This window comes from Ixodes scapularis, unplaced genomic scaffold (assembly GCF_016920785.2).
Source record: "Ixodes scapularis isolate PalLabHiFi unplaced genomic scaffold, ASM1692078v2 ptg001080l_1__unscaffolded, whole genome shotgun sequence".
NCBI classification, from domain to species: Eukaryota; Metazoa; Arthropoda; class Arachnida; order Ixodida; family Ixodidae; genus Ixodes; species Ixodes scapularis.
In genome coordinates, this window is record NW_024610096.1 from 85,908 (window position 1) to 92,367 (window position 6,460).

A 6,460-nucleotide genomic window follows, 5' to 3' on the forward strand; every position below is an offset into this window, starting at 1 on the left:
ACACGAATTTTTCGGTGACGACGAGCTACGATGGTGAGTTACCGTGGCAACCAAGGACACAAGGCTCGTCGTAACTAGGGTGCCTCAATGTCGTAGCGTAACGTAAGGAATTGAGCTTGGTTCAACTTTCCACACAGCACCGTTTTCTTACGTAACATCTAAGTCACCAAAATATTCGCGTCTCGAATGTCGCATGCCAGGCTATTTCCTTGAACTGGTAGCCACGCTTAATACGAAGCACACATTTTCCGGTGACTTTTCGTAGCGCAAACGTAAGAAAATGGGTCTGTGTGAACGAGCCTTAAGTGTTCAGTTACAAAGTTCAAGCGCGTGCGTAACGATAACTAGATTTTTTTTTTCATGAAGTCTGCACGTGGCCATATGCGGTTCGTGACTCGTGAGAAAGGACGTATTCACAAGTTTGTGCAAGGTAAACTTGACACTCGAAATGTCGGAATAGACGTTTTGAAAAGTGCAAGGAAAATCTGAATTGTACGTCGAGTCTCGTTCAGTGATATATTGTTCATAAAACACTGGAAAGTAACGACAAAAGTAACGTCGTTACTTTCATCGTTACCTCAGAAAAAAGTAATAGAACTACAGTTACAAGTTACATTTTAAAAAAGTAACTCGTTACAGTTACAAGTTACCAAAAAAGTAACGAAATTACAGTAACGCGTTACTAGTAACGCGTTACTACCCAAGACTGTAGATTCTTCTTCCGGCAGCGTAGGCGATCGGTTGGTGAATCATGAGCTCCGTCGGAGCGGTGATAGCGGCCCAGCCGGGCCGCGGTGACAGGCATGACGCTTCTACTTCGGACTATCAGATTATACTGCCTCCCCTGCCTACTGGAGCTGCGGTGTTGAACACCGTGTTTCTGCACGCTGACATCCGCGGGCGCCCGTACCGCGTCGAGGACTTCCGCGACGCCCTGGGCCACCTGGAACTGCTCCCCGGGGTTCTCGCCTTGGGGGCGTTCCAGATGAATCACGTCTGGGCCGTGACTTTCAAGTCACCGGAGGGTAAGCGGAAGACCCTTGCGGCGGGTGACCTCGTCGTCAAGGGCCGACGATGCATCGTTGTCGACCCGGGCAACCGCGACATCCGCGTCAAGCTCCACTGGCTCCTGTATCACGTCCCCGACGACGAGGTGAAAGCCGCACTGGCCCCTTACGGCACGGTGACCGAAATGGGAACCGAGAAGTGGCGGGTGCAGGGAGTCATGGACTGCGGGTCAATGACGCGCACGGCTGTCATCCGGCTTAACCCTGGGCTCGGGTTGGACAAACTGCCGCATCAGCTGCGAATTGCCGGAGGGCAGGTGCTCGTCGTGGCGCCGGGGAGGGCACCACTCTGCCTGCGCTGCGAGCGGACCGGCCATATCCGCCGCGATTGCCGGGCGCCGAAGTGCCAGTCCTGCCATCGGATTGGTCACGACGCCGCCCACTGCGTCAAGACCTACGCTGCGGCAACGGGCCCCGGAGCTGGTCAGGCCAACGCTGACCACCTCATGGACGAGGCGGATGCGGAGGAGACAATCAAGGGAGCTGGTCCTTCTCCCGGGACGCCTGTGAGCGGAACCTCCCAGCAAGTTGACCCACCCGGGTTGGAGCACCCGCTCAAGACGACTGACGCCGCCACCTCTGCCAATCTTGCCGTGGCGTCAGCCAGGAAGGACAAGGCGACGACAGGGAGGGACGAAGTGTCAACGAAAGGGGCGCCAATGAAAGCGACTGAGAGACAGCAAAGCAACGAAGTCAACATGGTCGACGCTAGTGCGCTCGCCTCAAAAAGGCCGCGTGAACAGGAGTCCGACACCTCAAAGGTTGACAACGATGCAAGCCAGTCTGAACCACCAGTGAAGTCTGCGCCAACGAAAAAGAGAGTCCCGCGACCTTCTCCGAGCTTCGTGTCTGAACCCAGAGGCCCGGACAAGCCGGCCGGCTGAGGCGGCCCCGAACCAGCCCTTGGTGAGAGTCTCTCAACTATGTGAGTCCCTGTTTCGCGAGGACGTCCAACCTTTTCAATAAACTGAAGGTCGCGACGCTGAACGTCCGCGGGTTAGCCTCGCGTCGAAAACAATACCAGGTTAGAAGGCTTCTCATTGACAACGAGATCGACGTCCTCGCGATCCAGGAGACGAAAGTTCATAGTGACGAAGAGACCGCGCGCCTTCTCGTTCCTTTCTTACATTATTTTGAAGTTTGTGTAACGCGCGCAAATGGAATGTCTGGGGGGTGTATGTTGTTTTTAAAGAAATCGTTGAATGCACAAGTTGAATCTGTCATTGCCGACAGTGAAGGGCGGTTTGTTATATGTGATTGTATCATTTCTAATGTTGGGTACCGGATAATTAATATATACGCTCCGAATGACTCGAATGCAAGAAAAGTTTTTTTCGAGGGCATCTATAGTTATTTAGATTGTCACAGAAATATTTTTTTGTTAGGTGACTTCAATTGTGTATGCGACGTACGGGACCGATCCACTCAACATCTTCAACGCGATAGTAGCACAAAAGTTTTAGAAGAGATGATAACGGAGTTTATGTTACAGGATGTTGCTAATTTCCAAAGACGTACCGAAAGTGTATGGTATACGCATTTTCAGTCCTCAAGCCATGCTCGCCTTGACCGGGTGTATGTCTCTATTGAAGTTTTAACTGGCTTTGACGACTACAATGTGTTACCAGTCTTTTTTTCCGATCATGCCTTGGTCTCTCTTGTTGTCGGCGAGAAACGTAAAAAACACAGCTTCCGATGGGAACTATGGAAGCTTAATAACAACCTACTCCAGGATGAGATATTTAACGAGAACATCGAGTTATTGTTTAGCGAAATGACCAACGAGAATAGCACCGCGAGTGTAAGATGGGAACGGTTTAAATGCGAATTTAAATTATGTGCCCTGGAGCGCTCCAGCACCGTTGCTTACTGGAAAAAGGCAGAGGAAAAGTTGCTTCTCAACGATCTTCAAAGGCTATGTAAACTGGAATGCGAAAATCCAGGAAGGTTTGCGGATCAACTTAAGACAGTTAAAAATAAAATCGCCGAACTAGAAGCAGAAAAGTATAAAGGAGCTCTTGTTCGGGCCCGCGCTGAAAAATACATTTTGGGCGAGCAGCCAACGAAACGGGCATTAAGCGCAGAAGCATATTATGTAAAGAAGAAAAACATATTTGAAATAGAACTCGACGGCGTGCTGAGTAGGCGTCCCGAAGCGATAGAAAAGGCATTTACTGATTACTACAGTAATCTCTTCCGGCGGCAGGATCACGGCAGTGACTCACGACTTGATGGGTATCTCGCGGTAATGCCACGCCTCAGTGACGAGATAAAGGAATGGCTTGAAGAACCTATAAGTTTGGCTGAGGTCGAGCGTGCGATTGATGAACTGGCGACAAAAAAATCTCCAGGCCCCGATGGGCTGACTGCCGGCTTTTACAAGAAATATAAACACCTCGTAGCTGGTCATCTTCACGCTGTATTAATTGAGGCGTACGAAACTAAAACGTTGCCACCTTCTTTTCTAAACACGCACACTGTACTGATTCCAAAAAAAGATGACGAGCAAAAGTTAAGAGACATCCGGAACTACCGGCCGATAGCATTAGCGAACGTGGACTACAAAATATTAATGAAAGTTTTAGCTCGGCGATTGCAAACTGTTATTGGTGAAATAGTAGGAGAGTACCAAACCTGCGGTATTAAGGGACGGTCCATTTTTTCAAATATTCACACTGCAAGAAGTATATTAGAATTGTGCGATGAGGAACTAGACCAGGTAGCCATGCTCCAGATAGATCTGGAAAAGGCTTTCGATCGTGTGCAACATCAGGTAATTTATAAAATACTTGAACACGTTGGAGTCGGTAATATTATTCTCAGTTTTGTCCAAATGGTATACACGGGATGCACTACACAGCTTGTTGTTAACGGCAAACCGACACCGCGCATTAGTGTCGAGTCATCAGTCAAGCAAGGATGTCCGTTGTCGCCGTTGCTATTTAGCATTTATTTAGAGCCATTTTGCAGAAGCGTAATGAATAACAGTCTTGTTAAAGGGTTTTCACTCCAAAATATAGAAATCAAACTTCTCGCTTACGCGGATGATGTTGCTCTATTCTGCAAGGATAAGAAAAGTATTGTCGAGGCAGCACGCGAGGTGAAGGACTATTGCGAAGTGACTGGTGCGGCTGTCAATTGGCAGAAGTGTTGTGGCCTTTGGCACGGATCATGGGCTACCAAACCAGATGTTTTTCAAGGTATAAATTTTACGTCGACGCCGGCCAGGTATCTTGGTGTTCCACTGCAGCATTACAAAAACTCCAATGCGTTCTGGGTTTCGGTAGTTGAGGAAATACGCGAGAAGTCTAGTAAATGGAGAGGTTGGGAAATGTCCATTTTCACGCGCGCAACTGTGTGTAACATTTTTTTACTTGCGAAATTTTGGTATGCTCTTCAGGTTTTGGCGTGCTCTAGATTAAACGTACAGAAGTTGCACCGCGTCTTTGCTGTGTTTATCTGGCAGTCTGGATGTGAAAGTGTGCGTCGCGATAATTTGTTTTTTCGCGTTTGTAAGGGGGGACTGTCACTGTCTCACGTGTTTGTAAAGAAAGTAGTTTCGCGTTTTATGTTCCTTAGAGAGCAAACCAACCCCTTTCTTCGTGCTGTAATTCAGAACAGACTGCCAGAGCACCTACCTATGTATGTTGTTTCTTCGTATTGTCGCGAGCAACGCAGGCTTGGTAGTTTCCTTCGTGAGGTCGTTGAGGCGTACCGTTTTCTATCCGCACGTTTCTCCCAGGAGTATTTGGCGAGTGCCACGCGAAAGCGTTTAACGCGTGATATTATTGATAGTGTCTTTCCTATGCCTGTGTACCGCGCTCTGTTTCATGCAGATCCAGGGCAAGACGTTTTGTCCAGAGTCAAAAAGATGACAGTCGCACCGTGTATAAAAACATTTTTCTTTAAGTTACACACAAACTGCCTTCCTGTGAAAAAGTGGCTTGACCAAAGAAATATTTTTGTTCCATGGGGTATTGACTGTTTTTTGTGTAAAAGGCCGGAAACTATTGAACACGTATTCCTAGACTGCTGGGACGCTTTACTGTTCTGGGACGTCCTCCAGCGGACTATCAAAAAAGATTTACCGTTAACACCACATGGTATTAGGTTCCTTCCCGTGGAGAAAAATAACGAAATTCCTGCGGATCTTGTCATGCTCCTGGGTCTGCATGCAATATGGCGTAGCAGAATGGCGGTTAGGCATGCCGATGTGGACGTGCGCCCAGTAAGATTGTATTTTATAGAATCTGTCTGGAAACTAAAATCTGTCTATTCCTCTTTAGAGTGCCCGCCTGACTGGATGCCAACTCTAGATGTACTGGAGAACTTAAAAGAATTTTAGTCCATGCACGCGTACTATCCACCGTGTATGTGATTTTAACATTGTGTGTAAATTTTGGTTTTGTCAAAACAGGCAATAAAAAAAAAAAAAAAAAAAATACCCAAGACTGTATAGTGGTCAGTATCCCCGCCTGTCACGCGGGAGACCGGGGTTCGATTCCCCGACGGGGAGCATATATTTTTTTTTTTTACACCCAGTTTTTTGTTTTACTTTATTGAAAAGTCCATGCTGCGCTAGAGTTCCCGTCCCGCTATTCCCGTCTCTCCTCGTTAGTATAGTGGTCAGTATCCCCGCCTGTCACGCGGGAGACCGGGGTTCGATTCCCCGACGGGGAGCATAATTGTTTTTTTTTTTTTACCCCCACATTTTTTTTTCCTTTATTGAAAAGTCCAGGTTGCGGTAGAGTTCCCATCCAGCTATTGCCGTCTCTCCTCGTTAGTATCAATGTCACGGATTCCGGATGGAAAATGAGGAGATAAAAGTCATGAGCTATGCAGATGATGTCGCGGTTTTTTGTAGCGATAAGCCAAGTATTAGCGCGGCTGTGAAGTTGGCAAGAGACTTCTGTAAGGCTACAGGGGCAGCCATAAATTTGAGCAAGTGCCGTGGGTTTTGGCACGGAGAGTGGGCCACAACCCCTTCGGTGTTTGAAGGGGTGTGTTGGGACCGTGTGCCGTGCACTTACCTCGGTGTGCCACTAAAATGTTACAGGCAAAGCAAATCCTATTGGTCGGGAGTCGCCGCCGACCTGGACAGACGCGCTTCCCGTTGGAAGCAGCGTGAGCTGTCCATATTTGCCAGAGCGACAGTATGTAATATTTTTCTCATTGCAAAATTATGGTACGTGATGCAGGCCATTCATTGTGCTCGCTTGAATGTGCAGAAATTTCACCGTGGTTTTGCCACGTTTATTTGGAATTCAAAGTGGGAGCCGATGAGGAGAGACAATCTTTTCCATCGGATTCGTCACGGTGGTCTCGGTCTCTCGCATTTGTTTTGCAAACAGATTGTGTCCCGATTCTTTTTTCTACGAGACCAAGAGCATCCT

At 47.9% G+C, this 6,460-nt stretch overlaps 1 non-coding gene across 1 annotated transcript; it reads left to right on the plus strand.

Moving 5' to 3' along the window:
- The first annotated feature begins 5,675 nt into the window (after positions 1-5,675).
- On the plus strand, positions 5,676-5,747 carry Trnad-guc. The gene has a single exon. It is a non-coding gene; the product is annotated as a tRNA-Asp (tRNA).
- The last annotated feature ends 713 nt before the right edge of the window (positions 5,748-6,460 follow it).